Source organism: Cynocephalus volans, chromosome 14 (assembly GCF_027409185.1).
Source record: "Cynocephalus volans isolate mCynVol1 chromosome 14, mCynVol1.pri, whole genome shotgun sequence".
Classification (NCBI taxonomy): domain Eukaryota; kingdom Metazoa; phylum Chordata; class Mammalia; order Dermoptera; family Cynocephalidae; genus Cynocephalus; species Cynocephalus volans.
The window spans coordinates 16315605-16331178 of NC_084473.1; the positions used below are offsets into that span (position 1 = coordinate 16315605).

At 46.7% G+C, this 15574-nt stretch overlaps 1 protein-coding gene across 1 annotated transcript in view; it reads right to left on the bottom strand.

Annotated features, from left to right (window-relative positions):
• Window positions 1-14569, bottom strand: part of CYRIA (CYFIP related Rac1 interactor A) — a 53986-nt gene extending 39417 nt beyond the window's left edge. Inside the window, exon 1 of the mRNA XM_063078716.1 lies at window positions 14524-14569. The gene's annotated coding sequence lies outside the window, so the exon portion shown is untranslated. The remainder of the gene's footprint in view (window positions 1-14523) is intronic.
• Between the last annotated feature and the right edge of the window lie 1005 nt (window positions 14570-15574).

The following is a 15574-nucleotide window of genomic DNA, read 5'->3' on the forward strand; positions in this document are numbered from 1 at the left end:
GTAACAGGTATTAGCTACAGGACCTTGGACAAGTCATCTCCCTCCTCAGCCTTTAGTTTCTAGATGGAGGGCACATATGCTTCTGCCACAGGACCTTGGCACTTGCTAGTAGTTCTGTCTGAAATGCTCTTCCCCAACATGTCTGCAGGCTTTTTTTTATATCTCCATTCAAGATTTATTTTTCAATGGATCTCAACCTAACTATTTTGTCCAAAATAGTACTCACCCCACTTCCCAGTCACTCTCTTTATTTTTCTTTTAAATATCTATCAAGATTGATGCATGTCCCCCCAACTCCTAGAATAGGGTCTGACACACAGTAGGTACTCCATACATGTATATGGAATGAATAATAAAGACATCTCCCATGACTCCCCTGTAGTTTCTCCTCTTTAACAAAACATAAGTTCTTCCATCATATCACCAGGAGAAGAGAGGTTCTCAGATCATCCTAATATTTTGGTCACACACGGTCACTGGTCAAAGTGTCTACGACTGTGTAGTATCTAGAACTCTATGTAGGATCCCGTGTGGTCTGACCATCAGGATTCTTTCTTCCACCCACACACTACACCTCTGCTGATGCAACCTAAGGTTCTGAGGAATTTTGGCAGACATAGCACATTGACAATATGTATTGATTTACATCCAAAAAATATAAAATTGAGCACTTATTGTTTACTTAGTGAGCTGATAATAATAGTAGCTTCCATACAGTGTGTATATATTCTGTGCTAGGACTTATGCTAAATACGTACTTTACATATATTGTCATATTTCATCCCCAAATCAACCTCTCAGGATATGCACAATCACTATCTCCGTTTTGTAAATGAGAACACGGAAGCCAGTTGAGTAAGTTGCCCAAGGCTCCTCAGCTAATTACCAGCAGAACTGAGATGCGAATACATGCCATTTTATCAGAAAACTCACACTTGAAGCCCCTGTGTTATCTACTTGTCTGATACTCCGTAGCTACCACTAGATGTGTTGGAGAAATAGAAAATGGCTGAAGACATGGCCTGTGGCCTCTAGGCAGGGCAGGAGGTGGTGTTGCTGAAGCTACACCCACGGAACTACTAAGCAGCGTGGGCAGTGAACTGTGCAGTATCGAGTAAGGTTTCTAATTGCAAATCAGCGTAGGTGATGCCAGGGAAAGCTTCCTGGAGGAGCTAGAATAGGAACTGAACTTTGAGAGAGTCACAGGAGGCTCATTTAGATAAAAATGGGAGAGAAGTAGTCATTCCAGGGGAAGGAAAATGCACAGTCAGTAGGCATGGTCCTAATGAGAGACAGCAGGAAACCACAGATTAGAAGGTGTGCTTTGTGGGGTTACTGAAGAGAGAGATCAGAAAAAGCTGGATAAGGATTGATAACAGGAACTTCCAAAACAGAAAGCAGGAACAGGGACACTCCTGAACAGAAATGTGGCCTGGCCCTTTACGCAGGTCAGAGGGCTATTGGGTAACCCGGGCCTATGGATGTGGAAGAAAGCCACTGAGTGCACAGAGACACAGGCTCTGTAGCTGTGTCCTAATCTCATCTGAGTCTCTTATTTGCTACGGGACTTTGGAGGCCGGCCATTCACCTTGCCCTGAGTCTCATTTTCCTTATTGTCTGTAACCCAACAGGACTGAGCTAGATGATCAGGCAAACTCCTCCCTATTCCATCATCCTTGGTTTTATACAATAAGCATATCAATAATTCCTAAATATGTATTCAGGCAACCTAATGCGAAGCCATGAGCTAAATTAATTAAAATAAGATGCAACTCGATTTAAGAAACAGAACTGCAGGCCAACACCCTTCCACAGAGCATCTGCAGTCTTGTACCTTGAAGCCCTTTGGATTTCAAGTTATTGAGAATGGACAGCGGTGACAGAGATTCAGCACTCTCGAGTGTACCATGCCATACCAAAATTGGCTGCTGCTGGAATCAGGGAGTGCTACAGAGTTTATCTCTGTAGAAAAATAGGAATTCTGAAATCAGGTGGAATGAATAAACTACTAAAGACAAGCTACTCTCAGGCCCTTTGGTACTTTTGAAGCATCACATGTCACGAAATGCATGGTTATGTGGACTGCAAATCATTTTCATATATTCAGCAGAGCAAGTCCCAAAGTCCTTATACAAAACCATACACGGACAGCCTGGTTTCATCTAGCAGATGTACTCAGAGGTCTAATATGATTTTTCTCTAATTCAGACTCTCTCCCTTTGGAATTCTAGAGGCAATTAGGACCTGCCACATTCCCAGCCCCAAGATCACAAATGAGGTCTCACTGCAATTATAATAACAGTAAAATGTTATAACATTAAGGCAATAGGTTGAGGAGAGTTTGCAAATACCAAAGTTATATCCGTTGGCTTTCAAAAAAATTCTGTGAGATGACAAAACAATACTGTTAATAAAGATCCCAAGGCTTTAGAAGCCTACTTACATTCCCCAGGCAATGGCAGCATTTAGTAGGAATAAGTTATAAACTTTTTCAAAATTTCTACAAATTGTGAGTATAACCAAAAATCCTGTAGAGTTGGCAATACTCTGTCGGCTCTGCTCAGTTATCTGTCTACCCATATTTCACCTCACATTTAATTCAGTTCAGCTGATCCCCCACCCCCACCTAAATCCAACACCCCTCCTCACCCTTGCCATTTGCCTCCAAGGTAGGATCGACCTCTTCCTTCTTACGGCCTTAATATATATACCCTGTAAAATCTGTATATATTTCCATCAAAAATACGATATTCACATGTCTTTTGAGCTCCTTGAGTGCAGGTCTTAATCATCGCACCATTCTCCATACCTAACACAGTTCTTAAGGCATTATAGAAAGCTGGTGAATAGTCAAAGAAATAAATACATGAGCATGGCTCTTTTCAGAAACTAGAGCTAAACAAAGCAAGGTCCCTACGGCCTAGGAACACAGTCCAGGAAGGGCGAGAAGCCACGTTCAAAGACAATTGTAAGCGGGGGAGACTCAAGTGAAAAGCACTGTCTGGGTAAAGGCAAAGCATTTGGAGAAAGGGATACAAAACAGGTGGGGACTCATCTGGGGAGGTTTTCTGCAGAAAGGGGCAGTACAGATGGGTGGAGGAGAGGAAGAAGCTTCCAGTGGACATTGGACAACCTCAAAGCCATAAGCTGGGAAGAAGGGGACTCAAGGTCCTCCACCTTGGGCTCTGCTGGGATCACACACACTGGGGTGGGTGGTGATGAGGTGCTTTTGCAGCAACGGCTGTCATAGGCTCGGCTTTCCGAGCTATTGGCAGATCCCAGTCTTGTGGTTCTGACGAAGTGGTGGAACCAGTTCTCCGGTGTGGCTTTTAAAGCTGCTCTGAAGGTAGCTCCCTGCCAGGCCACAGTGCCCGAAGGGTCCGAAGGGTCCGAAGGGTCCTGCGGGGAGAACTCCTGCCCTCTGTCCTGCTCGCTGCAGCCCAGGAGTCCCCTCTCGTAGCACATTTCCACATCCTGATCACTCCTGCTTACCTGACTGCCTTCTCTTTTAGAAGGTGAACACCCCCAGGATGGAACTGGGACTCATTTATGCTTGAATCCAAGCACGTCACCCAGGGAATGTGTGTTTGCTGAATAAATGCAAGAACGAGGAGACGAGCAATGGCGGGAATGCCCAAATCAGGGTCCAAGTACCTCCGGTTCGAGCTTCTTCCAGCCGAGCACATAGGAGAGAGAAAGGGAGGGAGGGAGAGCGTGCAGGTGTGAGAGGGAAAAAGAATGAGAGGACAGGAGGAAGGAAGGAGGGAAGGAGGGAGGGAAGGGTCGGAGAAGGAAACATCGTTCCACCACTTTCCCACCTAGTTTAATAAGGACGTAGCTACTTTCAGGCACGTGACGAAGCAGACAGGGATCTCATGCTATGCTCGAAACTTAAGAAAAAATCTTGAGCCGTTAGGAAAGTGAGATATGTTCTCAAGGATGCATAAATCAACTTCTGACAGAAGACGGAGCAGGATCTGAGAGCGGCCTGTGCCCCACCACTGGGACGAGATGTCAGCGCCCCCCTTCACGAAGAGGAGCCTGGCTTCGGGGGGCTGAGCTGTAAGTCCAATGTCAGGGACAGGTGTGGCAAAGTAACTCTTCCCACCAGGTGGAGGTGGATTCGGATTTTGGGGATGTTCTTTTAAATCAAAATTCCTGCACCGTGAGAATGCTTAAGGCTGAGAGTCCTTCTTGCATTTTTAGAAGTAGTACTTACTGCCTTCCACTTCCGGGCAGGTGGCCAGCTGTGAGAGTCCTGCCCCAGGAGGGGACACGATATTCTTCAGCCACCTTTCTTAGTACATATCAGAGCTGAGGGCCCTGATGCTAAAATCCCAAATAGACTCACAATATGCCTTCCCTCATTCCCCTGCTTGCATGCAGCCTCCACTTAGGTCAAATCCTCGTCATCAGACAACCACGCTGGTAACAGCCATTGCCTGAGTGTCGACCCTGCACTCAGTGCTACTTTAAGTGCTGCACACAAATTACCTCATTTAATTCTCGCAACAACCTCCAAATGTACGTCAGTAGTTTAGTTTTCAGAGTTAACATATTGTGTATTTCTGCTAAAACGGAGAGCTTTTCCTTGGGTCACTGTAAGAACTTGCAGTTAAATACTTTCTCCACTAAGGGGCATTGTCATCTCACATTAAAAATACCAGACCTAGTCAGGTAGGCACTTAGTACAAAAGCAGAGCTTGTAAAAAAATTTTAAAAAGACAAAGCAGAGGGATCAATTTCAACATCCTGAATATTTTCTAAACGCTATTCCCCTCAGTAGTAAAAGTGTTTAAACTCACTGTTTCAGCTACTTAATGTAGTAACTCAACTCTTCCTTCGAGGTCATTCTAAAAGCATTAGTCTTGATCAGTTTGCCAGAAATGGAGCTATGACATTTGAGAAGGAGAAATTAATAGATTCAGCCCTTTGGCTTAGTAATTATCCTCTGCAATCCCTTCAACTCATTTCTTAAATCACATGTTCCACTGAGGAAAATATCTGTCCTGTTCCTGAATCAACTTGACTCCAGCTGCAAAGTGTAAAGAGTCAAAAAAGATTAAAATTCTATCACATGCTTATCAAAATGATTTTTGATGGGTCACTTTAGTGAAACCTCTGTTTAAAATTGTATTTAGAATCTGGAAAATACTCTGGAAATGCAAAATAAGACAGCTGGAGATACTCAATCTGCATCCCCAAGCCTGAACTTACAGACAGATGGGGACACAGAAGTCCCTGTTGCTTCCACAGAGGAAGCCCCCACAGGAAACTTGCAATACACAAGAGAAGGCAACAAAGTCCCTGTGGAACTTCCCTGTTTAGCTCCATAATCCAAGACCACAATTAACCCAAACAAACAAACTCACAAAGTTTATCTCCGAATTTCTGTGGAGGCCCAGCCCTGCTCTTGATGGTTTAGCCACACCCTCTCCTGATTTAAACTTTCCCCTGGAGCCTGCGCCCAGGCTGGTGTCTATTGCCACATGTGACTATAGTTGAAAGCTTGGCCCTCATGCTCTGTGGGGCTTGCAGGCCTCACAGACAAATCAAGTGCTGTTTGGGTTATTTCTTAATTCCACTCAAAGACAGCAAATTTTTACTCAAGCACCAGGTCTAGAGCTGCTCCTCAGTTCATGCCAGCTGAAAACCCAGCTAAACGAAACAGTCTCAGGTCATTTGGTGGAGAATGGAAGGCACATTCAAGCAGGAACATGGAGAGCCCGGGTCACCTATAATGTTCCAACGATGTGTCCTTGGCAAGGTGCCACATCTGTCTTCATAGCTGCCTCTTCTTGAAAGCCGACTGGAGGCCGAGCTCTTTGCTGGCTCTTCTAATTCTCAAAATCCCTCTGTAAAAAAGTTTTTTCAGATAAGGAAACTGAGGCGCAGCAGGATCCTGGGACTCCCTCAAGACCACACCCTTCTGTGTGACTCCATCACATAGACTGAACCATGCCCCAGAGAGCTACCAGTTGACCTTATCCATAAAGGAGCTCCAGCAATGAATTTTCCATAATTTATGCATTTCCGATCATGGAATATGAAATACTACGTGGCTTTTGCTTTGTTTTGTTTTGTATTTTTTGTTTTCTACTCTTGCTGCTCGATGTGTGGTTTGGGACCAGCAGCATCAGCATCCACTTGAGAGCTTCTTACAAAAGGTGACTCTCAGGCCCCACTTGTACCTACTAAGCCTGAGTCTGCAATTAACAGAATCCCCAGGCACCTCAAGTTCGAGAACCCCTGCATTTGACCAGAGATTTGAAGTTCCAGTGCCAATCCCTTTTCTTCCTGCATCTCACAAGTACAGGGTTGTTTTAGGATTGGCTATTAAATCAGGGGTTCCTTTCCTACTGGTTTAATATGCATTTTGTTTTATAAGTGGGTTCATTTATTGATCTCATTTGGCACAAAGGAAAGTTGAAAATGTGGTCAGGGATAGGATTTACAGAATCCCCTGCAGACCAGGCTCTGTGCTATGTGCTTTACATACAGCACCTCAGTCCCTGAGCCTGGGACTACATGGCTATAAAGTCTCTGCTCTTTACATCAGCAACACTGCCTCCCACTCCCCCTGCCTCAGTTTCCTCACCTGAAAAAAAGGTCAGACAGGAGCTAGTCCAGATGATCTCTCACATTCCCCTAAACAACAGTAAGCTTTTATGAAATTTCCAAGGCAAAACTCTCCATATAATTGTTACAATAGAAAATCCAGGTGATTAAATGCAATGCTTGCTTAGTGTGGGGACAAAAAAAAAAAAGCAGAAAACAGTGTCAACCCATTGTATGCAGCCATTAATGAGTCGGACCCACTAATATTATGTCACTCACTGACCAGGCAGCTCACTGTCCCACTCTCTGGACCAGCAGCTGCCACTCAGCACCCAGAGCCGCCCCGGCTGTGACTGGAAGTTGCCATCTCTCTCCCTTCTGCAGGCCAGCGGGTTGGCATGGCGACGCCTGAGCCAGTCCTCACTTGATTCCTCCTTTTCCTTCGCTCCATTATCACCGTGTGAGATCTTGCCCCGGAAGGACAGAGAAATCCTGAGGGCGAGGTCTGATGTCAGGGGAGAACAAGCAAGTCTTTGTCAGGCCCCTCAAGGGGACGAGGCTGGCCGGGCTCAGGCTGCACAGAGGGGCCTGTGCTCGCTCAGCCTGGGAGCAGCGTGGCCTTCTCTGTGCCTCACCGTGGGCACCCTCCACCTGCACATCCTAAGTCCTCTTCCTCCCCTGACACCAGAGCTGGGTAAAGTGGAGGGATCTGCACCTGGATATGCAGATATTTGCACCGAAAAGACTTCAAGCTGAACATACAGCCCATGCCAGCACCAAAGAATCACTGTGGACCCATTCCTCTCTCCTTTGCTGGTCTCCCCTCTCTCATTCCCCATGGCACCCCCATCCCTAAGTCACTCCCAGGCAATTCCTCAACCCACTGGATTCCCCCACCTGCTTCCATCTGGACTCTGGCCCTGCTCACCTCCTCTGAGAAGCCCCTTGTTCGGAGGACTTATAGGATGACCACAATTAAAACAAATTCACCTAAAGTCCACCAAGATGCACCATATTTGTTATGTGGGATTCCTTGTAACTAGGTGCACGTGCTTCTGCAAATGTCATCAAATTTCCAGGCTCCTGGTATCCCATGTTATGGAATCTGAAGACAGTTGATATACAGCCATGACCCTCCTCCTTGACTAGTAACACAGTCAGGGCTCCAGGGGATGAGAAGGAGCTGACATGCTGAAAAGGGGGTGCTGTGAGGGGCACTGATGGCCAGGCAGGGGTCCTCAGGGGAAACACTAGCCAAGCTGCTTTCAGCATTCACAATTCTGCAGAACTCCTCTGCTAGTCTGTGCCTGGTCCTAACCCCTGGATTCCTTCCTACTTTCCAGGTCAGATGAAATACCCATCCTGGGGCCACTGGGCCAGCAGCTTCCAGGTCCCAAACACAGAAAGGCAGGCTCTCCATCAGGCCTAAGCCAAACACCCCTAAGCTGGTTCTCCTAGTTTCTGACACAGAGGAGGAGCAAAGACAGCTGCCAGGAAGAGGGAGGATTGGAACAAAGGAGCTGAACAGGGCTCTCAGCACAGGGCTGGTAGCTGTCTCAAATAAGGCCTGAATCCAGGAGGGTGGGGTGCAGGCTGGGCCCCTTGTAATCTGTGAACTGGATCAGCTGTTCCGTGTTGAGGGCTGATGGAGGCCCTGCCTGCCAGGAGGAGGTGAGAGGTCGGTCTTCACCTTCCAGAGGGGCTTCCAGGTGGTGGTGGTGTAAGTGCAAACTCCACACAGGGGTCCTGCAGGGCCACGTGGCATTCAGCAGGACCCAAGGACTCTTCTTGGGGTTGAGCATCTTGAAGACAAGTTCAGAGATGGAAGAAGCTGGATGATCCAAGGGTCAAGCCCAATCCCCTCCTAGTCATGACTGAGAAGGAAAGGGGGTTGTCCAAGGTCAAACAGTGAGTGCCAGAGTTCGGGCTGGAACTCAAGCTACCCCCAGATGCCACGGTCATTTTGCTCCCTCTCTCCTTCCCTTCCTTCCTTATTTTATTTTCATTTTAATTTATTTTTCTTTTTAATCACTATCCCTATTCCACGGAGAAGTGCCACAGAGAGGCAGCCCTGTGGGATTACGGAGGAGAGAGGAACAGTGTCCTGCTGAGCTATCAAGGCAGGCTTCCTGGGGAGGTGGCGTCTGGTGTGGGTTCTGAGGGCATAAGGGAGCACAGTAGGTCAGACCAGGATGAGCGGGCATTCTAGCGGGGACACCAGCCCGAGTAAAGGGGCCGGAACGTGCCGCCCCCAAAGCGAGCACTGCCCCTTTCTCTCTGTCGCTCCCTCTTCGCAGCATCTTCTCTTTCTCTTTTTAAAAAATCCTTTTAAACATTACCTTATGTTAAAGGAAATGCTCACTCCCCTTGGAGAGAAGAGAGTCAGAAAAAGTTCATGTTGAGACTTTCCTTAGCAGGAGAACAGAAGCAGCCCAGGAGACACGTCTTTGCTCCAGCCCAGCCCACCAGAAAGAACAAACAAGGCTCCCAAGAGCAAAGACCAGACAGCCCTGGCTGCAGTGAGGGCAACTGGTTCTCCAAGAGGAGAAATGGAGAGGAGGGTGTGTCACGGGGCTGCCTGTGTCTCCAAACTCTCCATTGGAGCAAAGTGCCCACCCCGAAGCCCCTTGCTGCTGAGATGTTTATTGCCAAATAGAACTGAGGCCTGGTTATGTTCTGAGGTGACTCTGTAAGGAGGCAAGGCTGCCCAGTGCCTGCAGCTGGAACCAGCATCCTTGCAAGGTGGTGAGTTCCCTGTCCCTGGAAGCATGTGAGCAGACACGTGCAGGCAAGACAGAGCTTCCAGACATATGTCTCCCCGACTGCACAGCAGGATGCCCCTGCTCTGCCCAGTTCTGCATTTTGGAGTCTAGGTGAGAACCATGTCCAAGGACAATTCCTAGTTTCAAAAGCTCCTCTTCCGTCTGCCAGAAGGTCCATCTAATTATAAAGAGGATGATACCCAGCATGTACCACAGAAAAGGGGACAATTACAAAAGAGTTTGAATCCTGACCCAGTAGCTGTGGGCCTTGGGTGACCCACCTCACTTCTCTGAGCGTGAGTTTCATCTTCTGCACCTGGCCCGAGGCTCCCTCCTGGTGTGCTTGTGAACACCCAGTACCATGATGTGCACAGACCTTGGCACATCCAGGGAAGCGAGCAGGTGGCGAGGTCAGCTCTAACTCAACCATTCATCTTCCAGCCAGCAAGGGTGATAGGAGGTAAACTGCACCAGGCTCTGTGCTAGGTTCTAGATAAATTCTACATCATATAGACACATATCCACACACACTCATACACATACAGGTGTGTACATGTGTATATATACATGCACACATACTTCTCTCTCTCTTTATATATATATAAAATATATATATTTTTGTATATGTGTATTTTCCCCCAAGAGGAAGGTGGAAGGACTGATACAAGTCTCACCGAGCAGAAGCACACCCAGTTCTCTGTAAGGCTGCACTTTGTCCCCAGAAAGCCATGGTGCAGTCTGTGCTGTTAAATCAGTCATTCTGGATGGTAGAGATGGATTCCTCCTCATTCCGCTTTTTCCCTTGGTCCTCCTTATCCTGTTTTGCTCACTGACACCTCCATGGGGTCAGAAAAGAGGTCCATTCAAATTAGTCAATTCGCTTTTTTAGTCACTGTTGGGAACAAGGTGGGAGGGTGCAGAGGCAGCTACTCGTGGATTTTTGAAAAGCAGAGTTGAGGCAGTGTCTGTGCCTGCTGCACACCCTGATCCCTCCCCACCCATCACAAGGGACCGACGTTGGCCCCTATTTATGAAGCGTGGTTCTGTACCAGGAGCATCTCTCTTCCAGCTCCCAAGTGCTGCTCATTCCTCAATGCCCAGCTCACACGGCCCCTCTTGGAGTCCTCCCTGACTTCCCTGGGCAGAGAGCATGCTTCCTCTATGTCCACATCACTGTGTCCATGCTGGGGCTCTTACCCACTATCTGCTCCTCTGACTGATGGCTCCCCTGTCCTTGTCACACGATCATGAACTCCCCAAGAGGATGCCCATTTCTGAATTGTCTTGGTGGCCACAGGCCCACCACAGTGTCTGGCATGTGGTGGGCACTCAGGAATTATCCGATCAACGACTGTGTACTTTCTAAAGCAAACACTTCTATTTCAGTATTCAGCGAAGAGAGGGTTAAAAGACGGGCACCACCCATTCACTTTCTGACTGTAAAAAAATGTAAAAAGACCTAAATTCCATCATTTATACTAAAATGGTATGCGCTTTTGCCAGCCACTACCCCCGTCAAAAACAAGGCTCACGTTCTAACCATTTCCAGGCAATGTGTGTACCCAGACTGGACACGAAATGTTGTCAGCATTCACAAGGATGCTCGGGGTGGAAAGGGCCAGTGTGCTTATCCAGGATCCACCAACAACCATCTTATTCCATTGATCTGTGTCAACCTATTTTACAGCTGAGGGACCTGTGATCTCATAATAATATGAGGAGCATAAAGCAAGCATGTTAAAGGTCATGAATTTAGGCCCTTCACTTTCTAAAACTCCAATCCTATCAGGCCCTCCATTTTTGCTTAAAAACTGTTAACAACTCCAGGCTGTCCTCAGAACAGACTCAAGGCCCCTCGTAGAACCTCCAGCTCCTCTCCGAATGTGTCCATGTTCCACAGCTACAGCACAATGGTGCACAGTCCCCCGCGCAGTCCCCCCGAGGAGCAGACTTGCTTGTGCTTCTCCGGGGCCTGGAAATTCCCAGCACCTTCCCTGAAGGTTCCCATCCTCCCCCACACTCTTTATCTGCCTGACCCCTCCCCATCTCTAGCACTGAAAGGTGACAGCTCATCCCCAGGGAGCTTTCTGGTCTGCCTTGAGTCGGGCAGGGCCTCTCCTCTGGGCTGCCTGACACCTATTCTTATGCAGCACTGATAAGTGTATGTTGTCTCATCACCAGCACGTCTCCCAGTAAAACCACAAACAACTCAAGGGCAGGGCTCAATGTGGTCACCCTTTCTCCCCAGTGCCCAGTGCGGGTGCTGACATATAAGAGGCACCCAAATGTTTGCTGAATGAATCCATCCTCCCTCCACCCTGAAGGCAAGACTTGCCAATAGTCTATTATGTAAGTGAATTCCAAGAGAATTGGTAGAAATGACCTATGGGAGGTTCCAGTGGAAAATTCCTACTCTAACAAACTGGTTCTACAATGACCAAATTAGGACAACTGTTTACTTGGACAGAATTTATCAATGCAACTTCCCCAAGATGCCTTGAATCAAGCCATAGGCTCCTAAGGACGGGCCAGGACTCCTTCATTCACAGGCTCAGTAGCTAGAGCCCATACAGACTCCTGAAGGAATGACTACTCTGTCGGGTAAAAGCACCCATCCTTCTTCTACTAAGGGATGCTTCAGAGGCTGGGCCTTTGAGATGCTCTGAGGAAGAGAGAGGAGGAATAGAAGTATCTTCAGAACAGCCAGCCACAGCAGTCCTCGCAGCAGCCTCCAAGGCCCGCACCACCTGCCCACTCCTCTCTGTCCTTACCTCCTTCCACAGGCCCCTCGTTCCTCTCTCCAATCCTAGGGCCACTTGCAGTCCTGTGAAGCCAAGTGCAATCCCCTTCGTTACAGCTGTTCCTTCCTGCCTCACTCCCTCACTTCCTCCAGATCCTGCTCATATATTGCCTCCTCAGGGAGGCCTTCCCTGGCACCCTATATAAATCAGCAATGCCATTTCCTCCAGCTCCCTCTCTCTTCTGGTTTGACTTTATTTACTTATCATTTTCTGCTTTTTCTTCCATAGCACTTAATAGGGCTTCATATAGTACACGTATGTTTGTTACTTGTTGATGTGTCCCTGGTCCTACTCAAATGCAAGTACTCTGAGAACAGGAACTTTGATTTTTTTGCACTGTATCCCTAGCACCAAGAACAGCATCCCCTGCATGCCGCATAGGACACGCTGTGTAAATATTTGCTGAATGAATGGATGGCTGGTTGAACAAATGCCCTGACAGAGCTAAGAGGCCAGGAAGAAAACCCTGGATGAGCGAGTGCATAGAATCTGTCTTGCTGAGTGCAGGGCCAGGACGCCTTCCCCAAATCAATGAGTCTGCCCTTCTGGGTCTTGGAAGTATGCCAGTTTGAAGTGAAAAGCTGCTGGAGGAAGTTAGTTTTCAGCTACCACCTCATGGGACAAAAGATGGAGTCACAGGACTAGGAGTGTGGTAGGCCCTGAAATTAGAAAGGACAGAGCAAACCTCCCAAATGGCTGGGTTGGAGCAGACAATCTGGCCAAAGCCCAGGGGAGGGGAGGCTGCTTAAATTAAACAGAAGCTCTGAAATCAAAAGCCCGTTAATAGCTTCTCTCTTCTTTAGGTGGTTGGGACTTACAGTGTTTGTGGACAAGGCCTACCCCTAAATCTTAGTTCAAATGGAATCCAGGTATGAGATCAAAGCTATTTTTAAGTAGCTCTACAAAAGGTTGGGTGGGGAAAGGAGCTAACATTTGCTGAGGTCTACTACATGCAAGAAGCTATGCTCATGCATTATCTCATTTAATCCTCACTACCAGCCTGTAACAGAATGTACAGTCTTCATCTTACAGGTAGGGACACAGAGGCTCAGGAATTGTAATGATATAAAAAAAAATCACTCAACTATTAAATAGCAGAGCTAAGATTTGAAGTCAGATCTGTCTAATTCCAAAACCTGTTCCCTTTCCTCTGAATCAAGTTATAGCTCAGGGACCACTCTAGAGAAAGAAGCCATAAGAGGAAGAAAGGAAGGAAGAATGAGATAAACCTATTCCCCAAAGAATGAGAATCTGGCACAATGAACATGTCTGGGATATGTCTCTGGGAACTCAGACCTGTATAATGCATTAGATGTCACCTGCTCTTACCTTCTGTCCTATGCTAGGCTTCATGAAATGCTTCTGGTTTTAGTTTTCAAGGAAACTCAAGATATCTAGCTGAAAAAGAAGTTTCAGGACAGAGGAGAGCAGGAGGTAACACCAGCATCCAGTGAAAGAGTAACAGGTGTATGACCAACTCAGTGCACTGCCATCTCCTTCATGAGTCCTGGTCTTATAAATGGAGGTACCCTGGTCTCTCCCAAGAGAGATGTGTTAAGATGAGAGAGTGCAGGGAGCTGAATCCTCACCAGATCTTTAGTCATCGGGGAGGGATGTCAGCCCATGTCAGGTGCAAGTCCAACAAAGAAGTTCAAGTAGATGTGGCCATATTCTTGCACATAAGAAGAAAAGTGTCTATAACTGATTGGGAGGAGGCAAGAGAGAAGAGCAGTAACAAGAGAGAAAAAACATGTTGGCAGTCGGGGCAGAGGGTGATGGGCATGGTTAGCAGCGGCTGGTTCACTGCAAGCGCCCTTGGATGACAACTTCGTGAACTGAATTTATCTCTAAAAATGTTATAGCAAGGCAGGTCTCTGGCATGAGATCTAAATTCCATCTGAGGAGGTTGGTTATTAAAGGACTTCTCTGTCTGTGTATCTAAATCTGGTTGTCCAGGGAAAGGCAGAAAGGAATAACAATCACACTCCATCTTAAATAAATTCTGCAAGGAAAAGGTAACCTAAAACTACAGCTCTAACCTGCTGTCCCCTGCATGTAGTTCTAAGCTACTCTGTTTCAAGCCTAAACATGCAAAATACTCAAGATAGCACAGATCCCATGCAGAATACAGCTATAAGACTCAGGAGCCTTTAACCACTTCAAAATCACAGCTACCTGGAAATACATGTCAAATATGATGTATGTCTTTGTTTTTGTTTGTCTTTCTTTAGATGGATGTGATATTGGGAGGCATGGCTTCTAATCAAAGAAGGCAAATCTGGTGAAATGACTGTCCTTACTACTTGAAAGTATTCTATATGCATGCACATTACACACTCCCTACACTAAAACGTTGGTTATGACTGTGCTATATGCTATAACCAAAGTCAGCTGTTTCTTACCTGGAAATATCTCCTGTGATTCAGTTGCACCAATCCAGGCTGATGGGATGAACCAGCTGAGCAGCTGTCTGGCCAAGGCAAGAACTGTGGTCCCTAGAGTCCTGTGGCTCCTCTGTCGTTAAGTTAGCAATAATCTGCTAAAAGAGAATGCAGGTCAAGTTATCATGAGAGGCAGTTTCCTGTTCTCCTCTAGTCACAATATATTCTTTTACGGAGTGCAGAGAGAGTCACAGGCATAGATTACCGGGGCTGGAAAACATCTATGAGATGATCTTGTCAATTTTTTTTCATTTCGTACTTGGGGAAGTTGAGGCTCAGAGTAGAAAACAGCCTCATTCAAGGATTCAGCAATTTGGGAGTAGAATCCAGACTGGAACACATCTCTGACTCTCTGGCCTTTGGAATGTTTTTAAAAATCAGCCACATGGTCAGGCTGACTTCTCAAACAAATGGTCATCGACCCTGAATGTGAAGTCTTTTTTTAAAATAGATTTTCGAAAAGGGAGGTGGCACTTTTTCCAGATTGCTGTTTTTGTAGTTCTACCCCTGGGAACTAAACTCGTAAAACAGTCTACCTCAGCCATGTGGTTGGGATGGCTCTCCCTGTTTTCCATTAGAAAAATATTGTTATGGAATACCACTACCCACAACACAGCGGTGGGTGACTCTGTTTTTCAGTAACCGGCATGTGTGCACCCAGATGGTAGGTCTCTCTCTCTCTCTCTCTCCCCCTCTTTCTCTCTTTCTCTCCATGTTTCAGGGAAACACAGTAATAGATATGGACCCTCGTCCCATGAGTATCATTTATTATGGGATTTTTTCTGGCTACTGTACGTTTGAACAGCCACTCCATGCAGAAAACCAAATCATAGGGGGAAAATAAAAAGGAGCTCATTTTTATTAAGCAGATAGTAGCTGCCCGGCATACCACGTGAATTTTGTAGACACATTTACCTAATTTGTCCTCAAAAAATCCCTGTGAGTTATCATTAACTTTATTTTTCCAAAAAGCTGGGAAACTGAGCTTTCGAGAACTAGAATGATCTGCAGA